We start from the raw sequence: 25194 nt of genomic DNA on the forward strand, positions 1-25194 counted from the left end.
CAAAACGTCTTATATTTTGAAACGGAGGTAGTAGCAATTTACAATGTTGTTCTCAGTAGAAAGAGGTTTGATATGGGCCAGCGTCATGTGCCTTTTGGGTCCCCATCTGACTGACCATTTTGAGTGCCCACTCAATGAATTAATGGCTGAAATGAAAATGATTTCCTTTTCCTGAGGCCAGTGGTCTAGAGGGTGAATGTGACGCCTCTCAACCGATCACAAATCAGTTTCTTCAGGCCCTCATGCCTGTTGTGATCCTAGTGCTTGCCCCAGCGTTTCAACATCATGTCTACAATTGGTTTGGTTTGGTTTGGTTTTGGGTTTTTTTGGTTGTGGATTGCAACAAATTTAAAGTTGGATCGCAAAGGCGCATATGCGCACCACCACCGCTTTTCGAAGATACATGCATTTTCCTTGGCCCCATTCTGATTTCTCTCTGGTGATTCCCATCTCTTTCAGATCTTCAGTTGAGACCCGGATTTGGATCCCAGAACACTTCTTGCAACCTTGGCTGGTTTTCTCCACAATGGGGAACTGAAATCCGTGCTGCTTCCAGATGTTTGCCCACACTTGTACTGTGTCGGTTTCCCCAATTCTTCCCGGCCACTAGGCTCCTTCCAGACGTTTGCCGACAGTTGATCTGTGGCTGAATAGTGCTTTCTGCTGGAGATGCAGATGGACCATGAAATTGCTGTTAATTCTGCACCTTTTTTTATACATACTAGCATGAATTATTAACCCACTGCATGCATTTATTTGTGGACGAGTACTATCTACGGACTTGCCCAAAAAAGAAACAGCAGTACCATCCACTGTGTGTGCAAACCAAAAGGGAGATTCATTCATTGCAGGAGTAGCCTAGTTTGGTTCAAAACTGAAACATACTGTTTGTCTGAAGCTGGTCCCAAGTTGCTTGCTATGACAAACAGTACATGCAAGATATACTCAGGAATACATATGCCTCCAATGGGAAGAGGCCCCAGATCCTCGTGAGGAATCGGCAGGAAGAAAACAATCATCGTAAAAAGAAACTATCACGTACAGCTTCCTTCAGTAGAACAGCCACAGTCCTCACCATTCTCTTCGCTTCCCTTATACTGACAAATAGCATGATGCCCTTGCCTTCGTTGTCAGCGATGTCATCAGCACCCTATGCCTTAGCAGCTATCAGCGCAGCCTGCAACAAGATCCAGGATTTCAATTTCGTAGCCGCAAATTGCTGTAAACTAAGTCCTAAATGGTTACAAACCATCAGTTAGCTTCATTCAGTTCTGAGGTACTCATTGGTCAGCTACCAACAAATTAAAGTACATGGAGTGGTATACAATACTTAATTCAATTAGCTAACCTGGATGGTAAGCGCCAAGTTATCCTAATTTAGTAGTAGTATTGTATACTGCTGTCTCATTTTCGACGCCGGGTCAAGATGACCTCATAGAGGAAAGGAGGGAGATGATAAGTAAATTAGGCCCAAGATAATAGCAACCATGTATTCAGACTGCAAAGATAAGATTCCTCAATTGGCTTACTCTCTAGTCTCTACACATCTCCCCTAACTACCTCACACACACCCTAAAGACCATGATTGAATTATTTCCTTAATTGGCTTGCTTTCCTTAACTGACTTGCTACAAAAAAATAAGTGGGAATGTCTTTAGCATAAGATCTGTAAGAAACTTATAACAATTTCTAAGGCAATTAATAAGTTTTAGCATGCAGTGCACAACAGCGTGAATATACAAACTTACTTTTACAAGGGAAGCATCCTGATCTATTCCCAAGGCCTCCAACTGAAGCTCCCAAGGCAATACTGAAGAGCAACCTGATCTTGTACCTATTATCTCATATAAGCGTCATACCAATATGTTTGTTGAGCTCATGCTTTTACCAGATCTCAAGAAATACCAATAGCACATGTGTTGTTAGACAAAAGAGGAGTCGATGTAGTAACAGAAAGACAAAAATCCTCAAGTAACCACCGTAATCAAGTCACCTCTGACACAAGAGCCATAGCTTGCAACCTCGGCCTCTGCTCAAACGGGAAATTGCAATATATTTCTTTGTCTGCTCAAACGAGAAACTAACTAAGAAAAGACACATTAAGCAGAAAGTGGCCAGAGATTCGAAAGATTTGTAGACCCAGAACGCGAACTGGATAGGAGATGCTAGACAGACAAGGCAACTAACAAGATGACGGCTGTGAGTCAGACCATAAAGAGGCTCGCCATCAGAAGCTCGGAGGTGAACATTAAGATAACTGAATCTGTTTACCAAGTTTACAACCCTAACACTTTAGAGCATCTACAACCAGAACGTACTCCCTCCATTCCAAATTATAAGATCTTGTAAAACAAAATGAGAATCGGATGTATATAGACGTGTTTTAGTGTGTTTGTTCACTCATTTCAGTCTATGTAGACCATATTGAAATATCCAAAACATCTTATAATTTGGAACGAAGGTAGTACTAATTTGAGCCCCTATATACCCTCGGACGTGTCCGGTCACCCCTCAAATGTCCGCGTCCACAGCCGTCCCCCTCATATGCAAACCCCCAAATCCATGCAATGCATGCAACGTGAAAATAGCAAGACGTAGATCAACATATAAATAGGACAGGACATACCAAGCTCGACATAGCAAGACATAGATTGTTCGATAGCATGTTCAACATAGCTACATAGCAAAATACGATAGCAAACTACTAGTAGATACGGAGGGGATGCCAGACTTATCGCTAGTTTGGTTACTGTCCTCAGCTTCATGCCTGGACTAAATCCTCAGCCTGAGATGTTGATGATTTTTTGCCTAGTCAGGCAATCCTGCTGGAGAGATGTTTGGTTGGTGCCCTGAGCCTGTATATGTATTAGCCTGGTATATGTATTATTAAGAGTGTATAAACACCATCAGGAGACCATTACGCCAACCAAGCCCATAACGCACCAGTCCACCGAGCATTTCCTTAGGAAATAAACCGAGCACAACAAAAATAGGAAAAGGAAAAACAGTTGCTTAGTCCAGATCGCCTAATCCCCTCAACACCGGAACTTGCGTCACTCCATTAACATGGCATCTCTCCTTGAATACCCCCTCCACCTCACATCAATGGGGCAATACCCGGCGACCATGGCGGATGTGCAGAATCTTTGTTCCCATGGCTATGGCTGCCGAATATTCATGGTTGCCGACAAGCCAGAGCTCACGCCTCGTCGGCAGAGAGGGCAGAGCTTCTGCTCGACCATGCAGATGTGTGGAGGGCGCGAGAGGCTCGCGCACTTCCAGGGCCCAAGATGGCGGATGCAAAGGAAGAGCGCGCCATCGAACGACGGTGCCGATGGCGACAAGGCATGGTGCCATTAGCAATGATGCTCGTGATTAATGCCAGGCAGCTGCTTCAGCGCCCCTAGGCGCTCGATTCCGCTCGCCTGGGTGCTCCAGGCCAGGCGTGCAGTCGATTCCCCAGATCACCAAGCAAACAATGCGCAGGCGGTTCCATGCGCTCTCCAAGCGAGGCACTTCAACTCGAGGACATAGAACCAAACACGCTCTTAACCACTTCCTCGTTGGTCGCTTCCATTTGGGGTATCGAAAGCAGTGGTTGTAGTCTTCGGCGTAGGGAGTCATCGCCGTTGTTGGTTGTTTTGTTGTCAGATGAAGAGGAGAAACGGATCCCGGCTAGACACCTAGCGGCGCGGGCCTGCTCCTTAGTGAGTCGGGCGGCTCTTGCCACAGCCGCTGCCTTCTGCTTCGCGAGCTCGGACTTCTCGATGCCAATCCGGAGCGCCTTTACATTTTTGTGACAGCGGCGGCGGCGAGCGTCCGTCTCCACCAAGGTGAAGGACCGGCGGATGCATCGCGGAGGAGATCGGTGGGAGGGCTCGAGCGCGGGGTGCACAACCAACACCCATGCCTGCTGAAGGCCTACGCAGCCCTCTGCCTTGCATGGCGAGCGACCCGCGCCTCCAACTCAGGCAGCCATCGCAGCAGGCTCTGCAGTGCGGGCACGAGCACCCAGCGTCGCTCGGGAGAAGCAAGGGATAGAGGTGCCATGCACCACTAATCGCCCCGCCACATGACAAGGGAGGGCACGGACAACGATGTGCGGCTTCAGGCCAATGCGGAGCTGCCCCTTCAGGCCACCGAGGCCGCGGAGCTTGAGTTCCCGCCCTTATCCATCCACGAACAGCGAAGGGCAATGCGGATGATGTGCTACTCGTCGTCCGGAGCGAAGGAGCTAGATTCCTCCTTGAGCGCCCCCCAGACGATGGAGTCCGACTCATTGCCGGATCCACTGCTTGAGTTGGACATGGTGTGGGGAGGGGAGGGGACGCGGAGTGGATGGAACTACGGAAGGAGAAGCAATGGAGCGGAGCAGTCAAGAATGGACTCTGGACTAGGGTTTTGTCCGGGGTGGGGTATTTGTGGGGTCAGACTAGGCCGGTCCAACGTGGGGGCCGCGTCCGGACCGCCCCACATTCAGACTAGGTATGGGGGGTGCCGGTCAGGTCGGACGTTTGGGCTTGGTATAGGCGAGCTGTTGGGTGGCGAACTCGTGACCAGGCAGTGACCGGGTTGTCCCCCGAATGTTTAGCGGGGGTTTGAGGAGCCCACTTGTAGATGCTCTAAGGATGCCCCCTGAGGCATACCACAGAAGACCATGAACTAGAAGGAGGTGCAAGCGATATTAAAGCGGAGTTGGTACGTTCTCCTCACCTCCTCCCTCGCCCCCTTACATTGGTTTTTCCTCTCCATGCCCTCCTTGGTTTGGAAAAATCAAAACCACATCAATACTTTCCTTTCCTTGTCCTATTGGAAACCATATCATGCATTAACTCAATCAAATCTTACCATAACCATGTCCCGCATCAACTCAATCAAATCAAACCTTATCAAAACCTCAACTAAATCAAAACTTTCCTTGACTTCCCTTACCCTTACCCAACTAAAACCAAATCTTAATAACACCCCGACTAAATCAAATCTTTCCTTACCATCCCCTACCCATACTCAAATCAAATCAAATCTTACAAAAATCTAGAATATGATGGGCATAAGGGCATGTACAATGGTTCTATCTTAGCAATGCCACGTAGGATAAATGATGAGGTGGAGGAGAGAGAAATCGTAAGAAAAGACTTGCCTTCTCTTATTTAAGAGAAGACAAGAGATGATCTCTTAGCACAATATGTCTCACCACATTTTTAGGAATAGCTAGTTATTGAAGATAAGGCTAAGAGATGACCCATTGTAGACATGTTTTTTGTCATCCCTAAATTACATGCAAAATTTAAGATAAGACTATCTTATCAACCATTGTACATGCCCTAAGGTATATGTCGAACATGATTGTGAACCAGTATAACATGTATGCCCAGTTGCAACACATGGGTAAGTAGCTAGTAGTATTCAGTGTAGCACTAGAGGAAGCTCTATTAAACCAGCACCATGCAGATGAGTCTCTACGTGTATCTATGTGAGTGCCTTCAGAAGAGAGACATGGAGCACACTCACAAAGAGTTGGGCATGTCGTGGCTCAAACTCCTTGCAGAGCCACATCAAGAACTCAGAAATTTGTTGGAACTCCAGGTCAACACAAACAACCACACAACAAAAGCATGTGTGACAACAAACAATGCAAAGATAACCCAACTGGCGCTGAATAGCAGAACTCTAAGCGTAGAACTCATCAACAGCGACATCATCCTGCTGAAGTTTTGCCCCTGCGGACTGGTAAATGGCATCACCAGACTGTTGGTACCGCTGACGAAGGTGAGTCCATATGATGAAGGCCGAAAGAGTCCCACGATCTCATAAGAAATCTAAGGCGAGACATTCGCGACGAAGACGGACACAACACGAGCAAGAGCATCACCATCAAGCCACTGAGTGTAGGCAGTTAGGTGGTGGCAGTAAGAGTCCACAGCCTCCACTAAGACTAGGCAGTCAATTGATCACTGATCACGGCAAGAGTTCGAATATTTTTCATAGTTGGGAAAATCTAACGAGGGGCGTGCGCATCCTTACCCTCTCGTGCGGCGGGGCGCTGAGATCCATGCATGCGCAACACATGGTTCAACGAAACAGAAGTAGCACACACATCAAGCCCACAGGATGCTTAGTATCTGGCATTGTCTTCTCTGCCGCTCTTCTATCCCCCCCCCCCCTCTCCTCTATCCCTTTATTTCTTCAGCAAGATAGCTCCTCCATACCAGAGGTAGCTCGTGCCGCTCCTTGTCGCGCGCCTGCTCTGATGCGAGCACGCCTCGGCTTCCGATGAGCGCACCTGCATCCACGCTCCTTTCTCTCTATTTTGCATCACTGTTTTTTCGGTGTTTTTTTTACAGACTTCATGGGGTGATCTGAATCACCCGCTAGCTAGACGACGAGGGGATAGAATGGGGCCTAGGACTCTAGGAGGTGCCACGGGATCTCTCAGTCACATGTATGCGAACGCTAGGGATTTTCGACAAGGGGAAGGCACGGGCACAAGAATGGCAAGGTCGGCAACCAGTATGGCAATTGATACACCAAATCTGGAAAGTAGAGACAACTAATCTAGAAATTACGTGTACAACAAATTCATTTTTGGTAACTTACACAATTAATTTGGAAATTAGTACAACCAATCTGGCAGTTAGAGTTAACTAATCTGGAAACTAGATGTAGGTGAGTACATCAAATCCATCTTCGACAACTTGAGACAATTAATTTGGAAACTGATACAGCAAATCTACCAATTAGAGACAACTAATTTGGAAACTAGGTGTAGGTGAGTATAGCAAATCCATCTTTGGCAACTTGAGGCAATTAATTTGGAAACTGATGAAGCTATTATGGTAACCAAGGGAAATAGGCATGTACAGCAGATCCCATCTCCGTAATTTTTCGCACAATTAATTTGACAAATTAATACTACTAATTTGGCAACAACAACAACAACAAAGCCTTTAGTCCCAAACAAGTTGGGGTAGGCTAAAGGTGAAACCCATAAGATCTCGCGACCAACTTGGCTCTAACACATGGATAGCAAGCTTCCATGCACCCCTGTCCATAGCTAATTCTTTGGTGATACTCCAACCCTTCGGGTCTCTCTTAACGAACTCCTACCATGTCAAATTCGGTCTACCCCGACCTCTCTTGACATTCTGCGCCCGCTTTAGCCGTCCGCCATGCATTGGAGCTTCTGGAGGCCTGCGCTGAATATGCCCAAACCATCTCAGACGATGTTGGACAAGATTCTCTTCAATTGGTGCCACCCCAACTCTATCTCGTATATCATCATTCCAGACTCGATCCTTCCTCGTGTGGCCGCACATCCATCTCAACATACGCATCTCCGCCACACCTAACCGTTGAACATGTCGCCTTTTAGTCGGCCAACACTCAGCGCCATACAACATTGCGGGTCGAACCGCCGCCCTGTAGAACTTGCCTTTTAGCTTTTGTGGCACTCTCTTGTCACAGAGAATGCCAGAAGCTTGGCGCCACTTCATCCATCCAGCTTTCAATGGCTCACATCTTCATCAATACTCCCATCCTCCTGCGGCATTGACCCCAAATATCAAAAGGTGTCCTTCTGAGGCACCACCTACCCATCAAGGCTAACCTCCTCGCACCTAGTAGTACTAAAACCGCACATCATGTACTCAGTTTTAGTTCTACTAAGCCTAAACCCTTTCGATTCTAAGGTTTGTCTCCATAACTCTAACTTCCTATTTACCCCCGTCCGACTATCATCAACTAGCACCACATCATCCGCAAAGAGCATACACCATGGGACATCTCCTTGTATATCCCTTGTGACCTCATCCATAGCAAAGGCAAAAAGATAAGGGCTCAAAGCTGACCCCTGATGCGGTCCTATCTTATTCGGGAAGTCATCAGCGTCGACATCACTTGTTCGAACACTTTTCACAACATTATCATACATGTCCTTGATGAGGGTAATGTACTTTGCTGGGACTTTGTGTTTCTCCAAGGCCCACCACATGACATTCCACGATATCTTATCATAGGCCTTCTCCAAGTCAATGAACACCATATGCAAGTCCTTCTTTTGCTCCCTGTATCTCTCCATTAGTTGTCGTACCAAGAATATGGCTTCCATGGTCGACCTCCCAAGCATGAAACCAAACTGGCAACTAGACTTAATACATCCACTGTTGAATCATGCATTGCCTGAATATTAGATCTTGTTTTACTCGACCAGAGACTTTTGTGTCCTTTTTTTTGTCTCTCCTTGGCGTTTTCTCGGGGCAATTGTACAGCGCCTATATCTGGTGTGGATTTCAGGACTAGTGTTTTTTTGGGAGAAGAAGCACATGATAGGGATGAAAGCAGCAGGAGAGGTGGGCTAGTTGTGACCCGTTAGTGTTTGGGATCGGAATTAGGATGCATGTGCGCACCAGCCTACGGCCCTACCGGCTACCACCCTCTTCTGTCTTCGCCATGTGCTCGCATTTAAGGGTCGTGGTTGGTGCGTGTAGCAGCCACCGCATGGTAGGACCTATGTGCGGCACCGCTGCCTAGTCAAGTCCTTGATAGTTGACATTTTGATCTTAGGCAGCATGCAACATCATCAGCAACCTTAGCAGCATGAGCGACAACCATATCAACAACAGTCATAGGGAGTGGTGAAGATTCCACGGGAGCAACAGGGCACAACAGATAAGAAATCTCGCCAGAGTATGCCCAGAGACGCAGACCAAGCAAATGAATGCCTATGTGGGAAATGAAGTCAGTGCAGTTAACACCGTCAAAAATCAACGGGTGGCAAGGGATGGAAAGGAAGCCCGGTGACAAAGAAATTGCCTTCTTTTTACAATGCTCAAAGGGAATGAAGCAGCACAAAGGTTGTGGAGGAGCAACTCCACCTTGCTGCTACAATGTGTACAACACAAGTGTTGAAGGAACAGCTTCAACGTGCTGCGCTAGATATCGCTCTAGAGGCGAATGTAGGCTGATAGGGCAGCAAGAGTTCAATCCAAAACTCCTAGGGCACAAGATCTACTCCAAGATCTTAGATAAGAACAACAAGTTCTATTATAGGTAGGGGTACATAGTCTGGGTACAAAGTAGAGGTGAGGACCTCTATTTATAGGGCTTTGGGAAGCCTTCACATACTTTCACTTATGGCTGGAATACTCTAGAAACATTATTTAAGGTTCACCATTCTACTCATAGCTACTCACAACTAGAAGACTCTAGAAAACAGTAGGTAGGATAAAAAAAAGAAAAGAAATACTAGACCACAACAGAAGTATCTAGAAGTAGCCAAACAGATTTGACATATGATTATATTTTCATGTTCCTCATCTATTGTTCCTCATCATTCTCCCCTGGTTGTTTGGAACTCGCCCTCGAGTTATCTTCATAGAGCGCTTCTTCTGGATGGTAGAGAGTCAAGTCCGCAACATTGAAAGTGTTGGAGATACCCATGTCACTTGGACGATCTATCACATAAGCATTATCATTTATCTTCCTCACGATAGAGAAGGGCCCATACCTTCGCTGCCTAAGTTTCCCTTTAACACCTAAAGGCAGCCTCTCTTTTCGGAGGTAGACCATCACCTCATCACCGGCTTGGAATGATTTTGGCCTCCTTTTGCAATCAGCAAGTTGTTTATATTTCTGATTTTGTGCTTCCAAAGCACCGCGAATCTCTTCAAATAACTCGGTGTAATTATTAGCAAAGGACAATGCTGATTTTGAGTTTTCCCCTTGATGGTAGCTTCACCAGGTCCACCACATGTGATGGAACTTTAGTGTAGACAATGGAAAAAGGGCTCCTTCCCGTGGATCTATGCTTGGAGTTATTGTAGGAGAATTCTGCAAGAGATAAAGCCAAATCCCATTGTCCCTTTCTTTCTCCACAAATGCAACGGATCAGATTACCCCAAAACTTGTTCACCACTTTCGTTTGTCCATCTGTTTGTGGATGAGCAGTGCTAGAAAATTTCAACTCAGTGTTGAATTGCTTCCACAAAGTGAGCCAAAATGCCGCAAGAAACTTGCTATCACGGTCTGAGATGATGGACCTTGATACTCCATGAAGTCTGACCACTTGCCGAAAGAATAGGTTTGCCACATGATGAGCATCCGTTGTTTTGCAGCATGGGATGAAATGAGCCATCTTAGAGAATCTATCCACGACCACAAATAGAGCATCACTTCCTCGCCTTGTTCTTGGCAAGCCCAAGACAAAGTCCATAGAGATGTCCTCCCATGGAGCGACAGGAACAGGCAAAGGCATGTATAACCCTGTGTTCTAGACTTGGCCTTTGCAGGTTTGACATATTGGGCATCGCTGAACAAACTTTCCAGCATCTCTTTTTAGTTGTGGCCAAAAGTAGCGAGCTTCCAGGCTAGCGATAGTCTTGTCCCGTCCAACATGGCCACTAAGATCACTTGAATGGAGCTCTTTAACCAACTTGTCACGTAGAGAACTTCTTGGAATGCACAAACAATCATTTTTGAAGAGATATCCATCTTGCATCAAATAGTCATCGCCTAATGGTTGGCCCCTTGCGTGCTTTACCAAAACATGGCCAAAGTCTTCGTCACCCTCATACAACTCCTTTATTTGATCCATGCCCGGAAGTTCAGCTTCAAAAGAAGTCAAGAGGCATGCACGACGACTCAAAGCATCGGCCACTCTATTAGTTATTCCAGATTTATGCACGATGAGATAGTTAAACCTCTCCAGATATGTTGCCCATCTTGCTAGCATGCGGTCAACATGCTTTTGATTTCTAAAATGCTTCAAGGATTGATGGTCGCTATAAATAATGAATTCTTTAGGCAGCAAATAGACTTCCCAAGTTTTCAACGCTCTGAAAACGGCGTATAATTCTTGCTGATAGGTACTCCATTTCTGTCTAGCTTCACTTAACTTCTCACTAAAGAAAGCAATGGGCTTCCTTTCTTGAGATAGGACAGCTCCAATGCCTACTCCACTTGCATCACACTCCAACTCAAAAGTATTGTTGAAATCAGGTAGTACCAAGACAGGAGCTTGTGATAGCTTTTGTTTAATCTCATTGAAGCTAGCTTCAGCTGCTTCTGCCCATTGGAACTTTCCTTTCTTCAAACACTCGGTAATTGGTGCCATGATAGTGCTGAAATTCTTAACAAATCGACTATAGAAAGTTGCAAGGCCATGAAAGCTTCTTACCTCAGAAATGGTCTTAGGAGTTGGCCATTCTCGGATTGCTTCAACCTTAGAATCATCAACACGAATGCCGTCACATGTTATGACGAATCCTAGGAAAAGAAGTTGAGTTTGCAGGAAAACACATTTCTTCAAGTTGACGTAGAGCTCATTTTCCCTTAGTACTTCTAACACCTTCCGAATGTGATCAAAGTGTTCATCCTCATCCTTGCTATAGATCAAGATGTCATCGAAATAGACCACAACAAAGTGGGATAAGAAGGGTCTAAGGACTTGATTTATTAAGTGCATAAAGGTACTTGGTGCATTTGAGAGTCCAAATGGCATGACTAGCCATTCAAACAACCCTTCCTTTGTCTTGAAGGCGGTCTTCCATTCATCCCCAGGTCTTATACGGATTTGATGATATCCACTTCTTAAATCTAGCTTTGTGAACACTCTTGCTCCACTAAGTTGATCCAACATATCATCCAGACGGGGAATAGGGAATCTATACCTTATGGTGATCTTGTTAACGGCTCTACTGTCCGTACACATGCGCCAAGATCCATCTTTCTTTGGCGCGAGTAGGGCTGGTACAGCACATGGGCTAATACTTTCTCGAATGTGCCCCTTCTGCAACAATTCCTCCACTTTCTCCTTCAATATATCATGCTCCTTTGGGCTCATTCGATAGTGTGGAAGATTAGGAAGACTTGCTCCCGGAATTAAGTCAATACTATGTTGAATTCCTCTCATCGGTGGCAAGCCATGTGGCTCCCCAAGTATGTTCTGAAATTCTGCCAATAAACCACGTACCTTTGCTGGAATTTCGACAGTCAGGTGCTCTTCTCCTTTTACAACAAGTGCAGCACACAAATCTGCCTCCTTCAAGTCTTCCATAAACTCATGAGAGGTATGGGAGATAGTTAACATAGTTTTCCCCTCCTCAGAGGTATTACCTTCGGTTTTGTTTGGTAAAATAATGATCTTTCTCTTGTTCCAAATGAAAGAGTAAGAATTTTCCTTGCCCTTGTGTGTAGTATCCACATCAAATTGCCAAGGTCTCCCAAGAAGAACATGGCTGGCATCCATGTCAACCACATCACACAACACATTTGAGCGATAATGCTTGCCCAAAGGAAGTGGCAGGTTGCATTGTTTGGTGATCCTCATATTCACTCCTTTCTTGATCCACCCAATAGTGTAGGGGTTTGGATGATCATGAATATCAAGCTTTAAATGGTTCACCAACTTCTGGGAGATAAGATTCTCACAACTGCAACTATCAATCACTAATTTGCATACCTTGCCATTCACCGTGCATTTGCTCTCAAATATTTTCTTCCGTTGTGTGTTGTCAGGTTGTGGTGTGGAACATAGGAGACGCTGGATCACACATACCACCTCTTCACCTTCTTCTTGACAAACCTCTTGCCCCTCTACATCTTCAGATTCGTATTCTTCCTCATCGTCTTCACCATCAAGGATAGTTGTGTTAACAAATTTCCTTAGTGGGCAGCCGCTGGATATGTGTCCCTCTTCGCCACATTTATAGCATTTTGGGCCTTCATTGGACTTACCCTTGCCTCTAGTTTGCTTCTGGATGGGTCGTTTTGCCTTAGGTGGAGCGGTCTTTCCTTCCACTCTATTAGGGTGACTCCTAGACGAGCCTTTGGTATAAGGATATGGAGGATATGGAGCCTTAGTTGCCTTTCTTGTCCTCACAAACCTCTCGGCCTTTAAGGCTAGAGCTTGTGCTTGATCAGCGGACCAGATTTGTTGCATCATCAATCGATCTTGAATAGCATCATTGAGACCATTGATGTACCTTGCAACTTGTTGATCTTCAGTTTCAGCAAGGTTGCACCTCACTTGTAGCCTTAGAAACTCCTCCGTGTAATCTGAAACAGTCCTACTTCCTTGAGCACAATTTTGAAATTGGATAAATAGGATCTGGTCATAATCAACGGGCAAAAATCTCCCTTTCAAGAGACTTTTCATTTGCCGCCAAGTTCTCACACGAGGTTCTCCTCTCAGCCTGCGCTCTTCTTGAGCGCGATGCCACCATGCACCGGCTCCTCCTTTCAGCTTGTATGCGACCAAAGGAACTCTACGATCTTCCGAAACCTCCATGACCTCAAAGAATGTCTCCACTTCATATAACCAATCTAGGCACCCTTCAATATCAACATTTCCATTAAAAGTTGGGATCTCAGCTTTCACCTTGTATGTATCCCTTGCATATGTAGGGTTGGGTACTCCCCGATATGCATAGAGATCAGCTTCTTCAAGGGCTTCATCATATTCTTCACCTCCAGAAGTTTCAACATAAATTGGCCTTCTTGAAGCACGTTGAACAACACGTTGTTGTGGCGGTCTTGCTCCAAGATCACCTCTCCTTTGATGAACATCTTCTTTAGATGAATCTCCTTCATTGGTAGCAGGGGGAACACCCTTCCTTATCATCTCAACCAGCTGATCAAATCTACGATTAAGATCTTCACGCAGCTCTTTGATTTGTTGTTCTGCAACATCCATCCTCTTCTTCAATTGCTCCATTGCTTGCTGCAGCTTGCTCTCGAAGAGGACAGCAAGAACTAGTATGGGTCAACGAGGCTCTGATACCACCTCGAGCAGCACAAAGGTTGTGGAGGAGCAACTCCACCTTGCTGCTATAATGTGTACAACACAAGTGTTGAAGGAACAGCTTCAACGTTCTGCACTAGATACCGCTCTAGAGGTAAATGTAGGCTGATAGGGCAGCAAGAGTTCAATCCAGAACTCCTAGGGCACAAGATCTACTCCAAGATCTTAGATAAGAACAACAAGTTCTATTATAGGTAGGGGTACATAGTCTGGGTACAAAGTAGAGGTGAGGACCTCTATTTATAGGGCTTTGCGAAGCCTTCACATACTTCTACTTATAACGGAATACTCTAGAAACATTATTTAAGGTTCACCATTCTACTCATAGCTACTCACAACTAGAAGACTCTAGAAAACAGTAGGTAGGATAAAGAAAAGAAAAGAAATACTAGACCACAACAGAAGTATCTAAAAATAGCCAAACATATTTGACATATGATTATATTTTCATGTTCCTCATCTATTGTTACTCATCAGGGAACCAAGCAAAATCACATGATGTCGACAAGCATGGAACAGAGCAAGAACCGACCCACCAAGCAGCGGCAGAGGCGCCGTTCAAAATCGGCAAGTAGGGGCACTGACAGCCAGCTCCTGGAAACAACAGCGGGATCATCGCCAAGACCGCAATGGAGGCCAACAGCTAGTGAGGAAGATAGGTGACGGGGCGCGGATGCTTCGCTCTGGGACGGTGGCGGCTAGGGTGGGTTGGCGGCTGACGAGCGAGACACGTGGCGCGGCAGGCATGCTTCGATGTGGGGCACCGGCAGCCAGTTCCTCGGGCGGGTGGATTTCCATAATTTGTTGTACCTTGAGCCAATGGAGAGAAATTCTAACCATAATGAACTTTTTAAGTAAATTTCCAAATCCAACCACCAGTGTAGCCACCAAACTTAGAAGTAACCTTTCAAGAGCCCTTGCAAAAAGGCAAATGTAACAATAATTTAGTATCCAACTGAATAGCATAATTTTACTTTTAGACTACTGTATTACAAAACAAATTATATTATTACCAAATTACAACCATCAAAGCAGAATATATGTTGCGTTACATACTTGTTTGTTACTATAGTTTTGGCGGCAATATTTTCCACTAAATACTCCTATTAACATTCTTTGGGTGTTGATGTGAGTTGGGCATACTACTGAGTCAATCTCTTTTTAAAAACTAAGTCATTAAATGCTTTTTATCCCATAGCTTGTAGCTAAATGACAAAAATGTACCAAACTGGACGTACAATAGAAGATAAATAAAACATAATAATGAATGGTTCATTAAGTCATGATACCATTAAAAAAGAGAAAAATGACTCATGATTACCAGAGCATCTCTACCATCAACTAACTTCCTTATAAATAACTAAACTAAGAAGCTATTTACATGCTCTACGATCAACAACAACAACAACAACAACAACAAAAGCCTTTAGTCCCCTTAGAAGACATAAATATTTCCCCTTAAAGCATAAATTAGTGGAAAATCTATAGCATAAGATCTGTTGTTAAATATTATGCAAGGAGAAACTCGGTGGAATCAACAAATATTAGCATGCAGTGCAGTATGGTGTGAATACACAAGCTTATGTCATGTAATCTGCTATGAGATGCTATATTCCATCAGTGAGAAAGAGTAGTACTATCCGACACTGGAAAGATATAATGTGAAATGATGACAAAATAAAATAAGTATGGATAAACCATAAAGAAAGTATGGACAAGATTTTAAAAATTGTGATGTACCTAAGCCACTGGAGAGAAGTTCTGACCACAATGGGCTTCTGTGAGCATATTTCTAAATTCCACCACCAGTTCTAGAAGTTCTGCAAAGAAAGTGTGTTCAGCTATAATTTGATATATCCAACAGAATAGCACTATTTTACTTTTCAAATACTCTGTTGCAAAACAAATGATATTATACTAGATTGCCACCTTCGTCCAAAATATATGTAGGTTAGAAGTTTGTCGCGTTGGTATATATATATATATACTTGTCACTTGTTTTGGAGGCAATATTTTCTTCCACTTAATGTCCGTTTTTTTTTAATACTGACGTTTGAGTTTGGGCCAACCTATGTTAAAAGCTAGGCCATTAAATCCATGTTCCGTGTGCTTAGAGCTAAATGACAAAGAAAAAATACCAAAAGGTATAAATGAGATGAAGTCATGATTACGTCAAAAGAAGAAAGAAACAACTCATGATTACCAATCCACCTGTACCATTAATTAACTCCCTTAATAACTAGAATAAGTTAATTTCGTGCTCTATTCTCAACAGCAATAAATACTACAATTAATCTACAACCATATATAGGAGACAATAAATAGTTTCCCCTAAAAGTAAATTATAGCATATATTGTGTAACAGAGGTGTATGTGTAATTGTATTAGCTATTGCTAGCTGAGAGCCTAAGAGGAATGTATGATTTACCTGGAAATGATGAGTTCTAGAGATGGAGAATATTGAAATGACACTGTCCATGGACACACTTCGTCAAGTTCAACCTCATTAATCCTTTTTGAGGGGCACAAACACCCCATTGAACCAAAATCCAGATTCTCCTGGTTGCAACATTTAATAAACGAGTACCTATTTTTTTAACATGTTAACATAAAATCGTTAGAACTTAGAACCACTTCAACATTTATTTTTATTTTTTTGTAAAAGGAAGCATGTGCATGGACCAGAAATAATGAAAGAATGCAAGAGAGATCATTAACATTGTCTTGACAAGTCAACAAGACGGATCTTCTCAGCCCTCTGTCCACTAGATTATTACTAAGGACAAAGACTACAACAACACTTTTGGCTTCAGATTATGCCATAAAATAACATGGAAATCACTTCCTATGTGGTCTCTAGAAGATACAAATGTTACAAGTATCTAGGCAATAAATTTGTGTATTAATGTGCTCAAAGAATGCTATGAGCATAATTCCAAAACTCATATATTGCTTTAGTGTGCTCACAAGATTCCATTGGCATAGCTTCAAAGAGGTAAATAGCCAAGTGACACAATTTCATGTTCTACTCGCCAAACCATTTTATGCAAGGAACACGTACATCTAATCAATAATGTTAGTTGTATAGGAATCATCTTGATTGCTTAGCCATAGATTAATTTGTCTAATTATTCAAAGAAAATTAGTTTTTTCTAGCATAATACAATAGCAAATTATGACTCTTGCTAAAGGACAGTTAAGAACACTGCATAACAAGTTCTGAAAAGTAAGCCCATCATTCTATCAAGAAGACGGGAAGCATAAGGAATAACAACAAGTCAAGGAACTCATTGTCCCTGAAGACCGATACAGGTAATACGGCTATGTTTATAGTTTTCATATAATATGCGTTGAAAGCTTCACAAAACTGTCTAGAAGCTCCCACCTTGATTGCCCTTGTGGAAGTGGGCTTGCAGTTGTGGTAGCTTTTGGATAGATGAACCATTATGGACACCTTGAACCTGAGCATTTTGCTGCTGCTGTAGGTGTGGTGGTGGATTTGCTGTCTGCACATGCTGAGCAGCAGGTTGTTGCGCTACAAGAGTAGCATTTACAGCTAAATTTTGATTCTCCAGCACTGACGCATGCTGGACTTGAGGTTTCGCCTTCTGCTTACAGTTATTGTCTCTAGGCTGATAAGTTGTGCTTGATGAACCATAGTCATAGGCATTCATCTGTTGAAACTTCTGGAGGACTTCTTGAACAGGAGGCGGCCCAGGTAGCTTAACATGCATGCACTTGCAATTAGGTCCATTAAGGCAAAAGCCCACACTAAACCTGCAATTCAGATTGGAAGGAAGACAGTTTATGTTAAAGTTTAGACAGCACTCTATACAACAGCTACACTGAAGATTGAAATGGGCTTAAATGCCAAGTCAAACAGTATATATGATCTACTCCCTCCGTTCCTAAATATGTCTTTCTAGACATTTTAAATGGAGTACCACATACGAATGTATGTAGACATATTTTAGAGTGTAGATTCACTTATTTTGCTCCGTATGTAGTCACTTGTTGAAATCTCTACAAAGACAAATATTTAGGAACGGAGGGAGTAGTGGGTAGCACAGGAGACAGAACTTTGAGTAACAATATGAATCGTCACAGAAGTTAAAGATTCCATCAATCACTAATTAAACAATACGAAAACCAGTTTAATTGAAGGCGCCAAAAATTAACAGACTGAATCAGCTAAATTAAAACCTACCAATTATGTTCTATTATGTGATAATTGTTAAATCCATCATAGTTGGTTACTCCAGAAATTCATACAGTATAGGCACCTAGAATGCACAGATACGGATACGTGTATCAGTATCGGACCGATGCAGATACGTGAATTCGCCATTTTGGAAAAGTTTTACTTTTCTTTTTAATTCACCAAAATACTGAGCTGGTAGGTCGAAGTCCATAGGAGAGGATCAGAACACTACTAACACTGTAACATGGCTCCACAATGGTGCCCTTAGGTTGGTAGGTTCAGCAGGAGGAGCCATCTGCAGGAGAGTATAAGAGGAGATGAGATCAAAAGAAGAGAAAGGAGAAGAGGAGCAGCTCGGTGTCTGCTTACCGCCGGTCTGCCGTCGCTGGGTGAGCAGACGCCGCTTGCTGTGGAGCTCGGGAGGAAAGCAGCAAGGAGGGAAAATATGAGGCGTCAGGGGACTAGGGTTGTACCGCTACATATCCGAAACGCACTGGCCAAGTATCCATGAAGTATCGGCATTGTTTTAAATCATCTATTCCCTGATACTCAGGGGATACATATCCAGGACATATTGGAGCAGTATCCGTTTCGGATACGGTGTCCGTTGCGGGTTCACTGCAAATACATAAACACCAATGTTTTTATGGCGTAACGCGTTTTATGGCGACCGACCACCTTCATATAACATTATAACGCTTATTCCGTATGGTGTGGCGACACCATAGACACAACCTAACTTTGTATGATTGCTAATTAAATCACAACTTCATAGACATAACCTAACTCTGTAGCCGATCTGGAGGGGAAAGGGGGTGGAGGAAGGAGGGGAAAGGGGGTGGCGCGAGGAGGGGAAAGTGGGGTGGCCGGAGAAAGGGAAAAGGGGTCGCAGGAGGAGGGGATCGTGGCAGGGGTGGAGCCGTGGAGGGGAGGTAGTGCGGAGGCTGGAGCTCCCTCCCTCCCTGCCTCTCTCTCTCTGTGTGTTTCTCTCCCTATCTCTCAGCATCTGTAAACTTCGCAGGAGTGTCAAAAAAAAACTTCGCAGGACTAAAATAAAAGTGATTTGAGATGGAGATATTCCTCACATTATGCACTCCGGGATCTCCTCGTCGGAGCCGGATCCAGCGCCGACGGAGTCGAGGTAGTCCTCGATGTCGAAGCGGAGGCTACCCTCGTCGCCGTCCATTTGGATGCTGCCGCTGCCAGGGCCATGGGACGGCCCTCCAGCGGCGGGGATGGGGGCTTCGAAGGGCCAGGCCGAGGATTCGGTACCAGCGCCGGCCGCGTCGAGGCCGTCCTCGAAGTCGAAGAGGAGGCTGTCCTCGTCGCCGTCCATTTCGATGCTTCCGTGGCCGCGGCCACGGGACGGCCCTCCCACGGCGAGGATGGGGGCTTTGGAGGACGCGGAGCCGGATCCAAAGCTGAAGGCGTCGATGTCTTCCTCGAAGTCGAAGCGGAGGCTACCGTCGCCGTCGCCGCCGTCCATTTGGATCGAGGGAGGGTGGGTGGGAGGGGCTAGCTAGGGTTTGGGCGCTGAGAAATTTGTGTCTGGTCGGAAAACGTTTCGACCCAGATCCAGCCGACTGATTGAAGCGCTGCGTCGGCCGCACTGCGAGCCGTCGGATCGTGCACTCACTGATCGTGGGTCAGGGCAACTCCAACGCACGATCCGGACATCCATTTCGTCCGGATTTCGTCTATCTTAGGTGGCAAAGGTACACGTCTGTTCGTTTACCGTCGTGCGACCCTCGGTGCGCCCAACCAGCCCGCTACATGCCAAACTGTCCTATTATTTAGACTTCAAATTTAACAAAAAAATACCCAAATAAACATTGTAAATAATATAAAAACAATTAAACGTCCACAGTAGTCAAGTTCAACACATCAAAACATAAACTTAAGCATTAAAAAAACTATATGAGGATTGTCGCCGCCGATGCCGCCATCGTCTTCCGTAGTCGTCGTCCTACTCGTCGTCGCGCCGCCGGTGAGGTCGACGTATGGAGGTGGCTGCCAAATGTGGGTTGGCGGCCCCTGCCAGGCGGGAGGCATCTGTTGTGGCGCCTGCACAACCTCTTCCCGTGACGGGGAAGATGAACACGGGCCGGCGTCCACCTCAGGCATGCACGACACGGTCTTCGTCCATGTCCAGGATTGCCCGACCAAGGCCGGGTTCCATCCCGTCGGCTCCTCCTCCCTCGGCGCCTCTGCGCGGACGTCCTCCATGGCCTCCTCCTTGACGTAGGCGTCGAGCTTTGGGAAGACGATGTTGTCGGTCGCTGACAGGGCCATCATCTCCTCGATACCCTACCATTGGCGCTCGTAGTGGGTGTGTTGGGAGTCCTTCATCACCTACCTCATGAGGTCCTCCTCCTCCTCGGTCGTCATTGGCACGGGCGGTGGCGGGGACGGAGATGGCGACGACGTAGGAGTGAGACCGCGAACCAGCCTGCGCCCGCGAGGTTGGGTGGCCTGGGAGCGCGCGCGGCGGTCAGAGTGTTGTCGCGGCGGTCAGAGTGTTGTCGCGGCGGGCTCGGAGAACGGCCGACAAAGAAAGATTAACGGCGGATGTCGTGCTCATCGCGGAGCCATGTATCCTAGAAAGGGCAGTCGATGGCGTACCTCCAGTCATCGATGAGGTCCGGCGGCAGGCGGGCGCAGTGTCGATTGATCTCCTCCCAGCGGGCGCGGGCGCTCACCGGGACCGGGAGAATGGGCACCCAATCTATGGAGAGGTGCCAATTGTTAGGGAGGGCCACGTCGCTCCATAGGAGCGGCGTGTGCATCTCCTAGTACCTCTTGCAAATCTCTGCCTTTACGTACGACCGCTGACGTGGTGCGACGCCGTCCGAATGGAATGCGTGTGGAGGTGGAGATGGAGGTAGAGGCAGAGTGGTGGAACAGTGACGGCGGCCGGACGACGACTCGACCTCGTGGTTGTGCATTGTCTTGTGGCTGGGGAACCAGCGGCCAACCATTGTCGCCGGCGGGGAGGTGGATGAGCGGCGGGCTAGGGTTTGATTGTCGGGGCTCGAGGAGGCATGCATCGCTGGGAGTGGAAGTGTGAACTCCCACCGGTTCACGACTTCCGCATTAAAAAGGACGGCGCCCGCTTGGCCGGGATGGCTGCTAGGTGGGTCCGCACGCGCGTGCGCCATAAATGTGGACGGTGGGAGGTAGGTTGGCGGCTGCCACGCGGGCCCGAGGCGGACACAGAGCGGGCGCATGGGCGTCCGTTCGTCGTCTATGTGGACGCAAAGCAGGCATAGCTTTGCGCCAGAAATGGGGCAGGTCAGACTCCAAACAGATAGAAAATGCGGATGCAGACGTGCATTGGGTTGTGTCATCTGTCGGTTTGGACCCAAACGGACATACACGGACTGGACGGGGTCGTCTGTTGGAGTTGCCCTTGTAATGCGTGCGAGCCCACCTATCAGCTCAAGTTTTTTTTCCTTGGAAGTTGGTTTGAGGTAGTTTTCTTTCCTGCAGAAATAGCTTCTCTTTTCTTTTGCGAGTAGCCGAAATAGCTTCTCTAAAATGCCTCACAGAAACTTTTGTGAAAATAATTATAGGAAAATTGCATGTAAATACTATCATGTTATCTTGTAGGAACACTATGTAATTTTTTGATGTGTTTGGCATGCATGTGAGCAAGGAAGAAAAAAAATGAATATCAAGAAATGCTAAGTGTGATAACAGCAAGGTTCTCCCAACAAAAGCAGCCAGAATAAAAATTAATCATCAAGAAAAAACGCTTAAATCATTAGCATCATGTATTGCACTCATATTAGTTTCATCTATGAGTGCACCGACACGAGAAGTACTCTCCTCATGAACATAGGAGCCGTGCTCAGCCATGTTAAGGCATAGTTCTTCTGCCAGAATCTGGGGATTCTCTCAGAATCCGACCCCTACCTAGATTCTCCCAGAAACTTTGAGCCCCATTTATTTTACAATCCAGTTTTTTTGCCAAACTAGGATTGTAAAACAAATTAGGCTCGAAAATTCTGGAAAAAGCTAGGTAGGGGTCGGATTCTGAGAGAATCCCCAGATTCTGGCAAAAAAATGGGCCTAAAGTGCTCAGGATATAATTTACTGTCATGGACGTAGTCGTGAGACACGTGCATGTAATAGCTATCATCTTTTGCATCTCGACTTTGTATCATGTTATGCCAAAGAGGATTCGTCATTTTATTGAGAACACTAAAAATCCTTTCAACGATATTTCATAGCGATGAATGTTGATGGTTAAAAGTCTTATTTCTCCCCTGGGGAGGTACTCGTCGGAAATCAGGTATACGGCACGATGGGCCTTATATGGTGCTAGATACCTGACTTTGTTTGATATACATAGTCTACAAGATAGATTTTCTATAATGATAATAAAAAAAATACAATGAAGATCAGTACGTATGTGCAAACACAAAACACTATTAGTGTAAAAGAATGCATGTACGAATTATTACCGTTCGAATTGCTCTGATACAATATTCAGAAAAAAATGCATCAGGGATAGGATCACAAACTACTTTCCCCGATTTTGTTTTTCTCAGCTATCATGTGTGCCAAAAAAGGAATTTTTCAATTAGCACATAGAGCTACCACGTCTACAAGTATCACACCAAAATGCTCATCGTCTAGTTTGTGTCACCAAACAATGCTCATTGTCTACTTTATATCACCAAACCAAAAAAATCAGTGTCTAATTTATATCACTGAACAAAATGCTCACCATCAGGTCACCATAAGATCAATTTATCACATACAACATACAAGTACTTCGTCACAGATTAAAGGATGATCATTTTCTAATTAATCACGTGGCACGTAGAGATTCTTGGAAATAGAATCAATTTATCACATACCACATAAACCATGGCCATGTAGATAATACTATATACTACACACAGGAGGTATGCCCTCACCGGAGTGGGGGTGGCTACAGAGGTGCGACAGAGTAGAGGCCTAGCGGAAGGGCCGGGCAGTAGAGTCGATGGTTAGCGTCGAGCTTGGAGACAGATGGAAGGTGGTGCAACATATGTGGAGGTGGAAGTCATCATCGGCTATAAGTACATAACCCGCGGGTCGGGAAGCTTTGAGATCGGCGAGGATGAGCACCAGTGGTGCAGTCTTGACTGGAGGATGAGTGGTGGTGAGAGGCAGGCCCTAGTAGCGAGCGACGGGATGTGTGGATGCTACGAGGAGAAAGGTGCCAACTAGCGCGCGCTCTTGGGCGATTGGACAATCAACTCAGGCGGGGCGGGTACCGACGTCATGGTAGGGTGGGATCAGGGAGGAAATCCTGACAAGCTTATTGGGGACACACATGTGCGATGCGTGCTTGTGGCTTCCTACTCACGCGGGAGAGGCTGGACCAGATAATTTTTTACACTCGAGGGTTGACTGGCAACTTGAATGTAATAATGTTCTATATGAGGAACAATATGTGGGGAAACAATTGAATTCACTTACTTTGGCAGCTCACAAAGTTGGTCTCTGGTTGGTTCTTCCAACTCTGCAAGGAGTGTTTTCTTACTTTGGTAGCTTCTTCCACTGTACCTTTAGTAAAGAATGCTGGCAACTTCTGAACATCACATGGAGTGACCGTCTGAATCGACTTCAACTCATTGAGCACATGAAATTAAGGCGTCGGAAGAAAATGACCATGGAGATCTTCTTAGTGGCAGCTTGGAGCCTATGGAAAGAACATAACAACAATCACTTCAGACAAGTGTTGCCCTCGGTCACTTCCTGGAAAAGCAGATTCAAGAATGACTTTCGAAATCTTATTTATAGAATGCCTACCCACAAAAGGCAGCTAGTCCATGCCATTCTTGAGGTTGTCCCCTAATCCAACCCATTGTGTGCTACTTTTTCCTTTTGTTTCACATTAGATAGTACCATACCCCCCCAACTTGTTGTACATATGTAACAATCTGCTCGCCTAAAGTAATATACATGCAGTAGGAGCCTTTCCTACTGTCCTAACCATCAAAAAGACTATAGGCCAAAACCTCTACAGGACTGCAACTTTATTGGAAAGAATCATATGTACAATATATACAAGGAGTATGATGCTCACATAGATGCAAGAACTGCCCTAATACAACTTACCTTTTAAGGTGGGAGGTAAGAAACCCATCTGATCAGGTCATATCTGTTAGGGCATATTTCTCTTTCAGTGTTTTGGTGATTGATGACAATGTTTTTGCGGACTAATCGTGTGCATTAAGCATTTCAGATAATCCTTCGTATGGCACGAGACGATTTCTACCCTCCGTGTTTAAAGAGAAGATGGTGTATTTTTCCTTCATTTCATTTTCGGTGGACTTGAGTCATAGGATATACCGTACTATCAAGAGGGGGTCTATATCGGAAAGGTTTGGGTGGAATCAACACATACACATCGCCTTTGCACCCCCAGCTCTTTCCCACTTCTCTGGAGTGTCCTCCGTTGTGTCGGGAGTGGGGTGGAATAGAGCCAGTGATAGTACCGCGGTTGGCAGCAGTAGTACCGCCTATAGGCGGTAGTACCGCTCCCAATACCGCTCGTACTACCGCCTCGATTTGGGGCCCAAATTTCTCATGTCGGGTTCAGCGGTAGTCTAGCGGTGGTCCCTCTGGCATACTACCGCTAACCCCAACTAGACCCAATTGAGTAGTGGTAGTAGTAGTGGTAGTACCGCGCCTTCCACCGCTGCTAGTATTGCTCGTGGATTTCTTCCCTCTTTCTCTCCCCTATGCTCTCGTAAGTCGATGTGCGTTGTCCCAATGGTACACCGCTGGGGCAAGCGGTAGTGCCACTGCAGCAAGCAGTAGTACTGAAAGTGCTAGTTATCGACTAGAGGGGGGTGAATAGGCGATTTTTATCAAAGTCTTCAAAAGATGGAAGTTTCAAAGACAAGCAATAGAAATGACCTAATTGATATGCAGCGGAAGATAAACTACAACAAGCAAGCCATAGTCAAGTATGCAATAATGTGAACGTACAAAGATTAATAGCAGCTAGGTAGTAAGGATCAGGATGGAAGATAGTATGAAGCCAATCAACTATAGTAGTCAAGCAATGAAGTCAAACAGATAAGACAAATAAGCAATGACTTCATGAAGACAAACTCAAAGTAAAGGGAGGGAAGAGATAGAACCAGTCACTTGTTGAAGACACCGGATTTGTTGGACCAGTTCCAGTTGCCGT

General features: G+C 45.4%; 1 long non-coding RNA gene across 1 annotated transcript; it reads right to left on the reverse strand.

The window, feature by feature from the left end:
* Nucleotides 1-817: 817 nt before the first annotated feature.
* LOC119322820 lies at nucleotides 818-7226 on the reverse strand. Its single transcript, XR_005155862.1, has 2 exons — nucleotides 1749-7226; nucleotides 818-1177 (listed from the first exon to the last, which is right to left on the reverse strand). It is a non-coding gene; the product is annotated as an uncharacterized LOC119322820 (long non-coding RNA).
* Between the last annotated feature and the right edge of the window lie 17968 nt (nucleotides 7227-25194).

Source organism: Triticum dicoccoides, chromosome 6B (assembly GCF_002162155.2).
Source record: "Triticum dicoccoides isolate Atlit2015 ecotype Zavitan chromosome 6B, WEW_v2.0, whole genome shotgun sequence".
Classification (NCBI taxonomy): Eukaryota; Viridiplantae; Streptophyta; class Magnoliopsida; order Poales; family Poaceae; genus Triticum; species Triticum dicoccoides.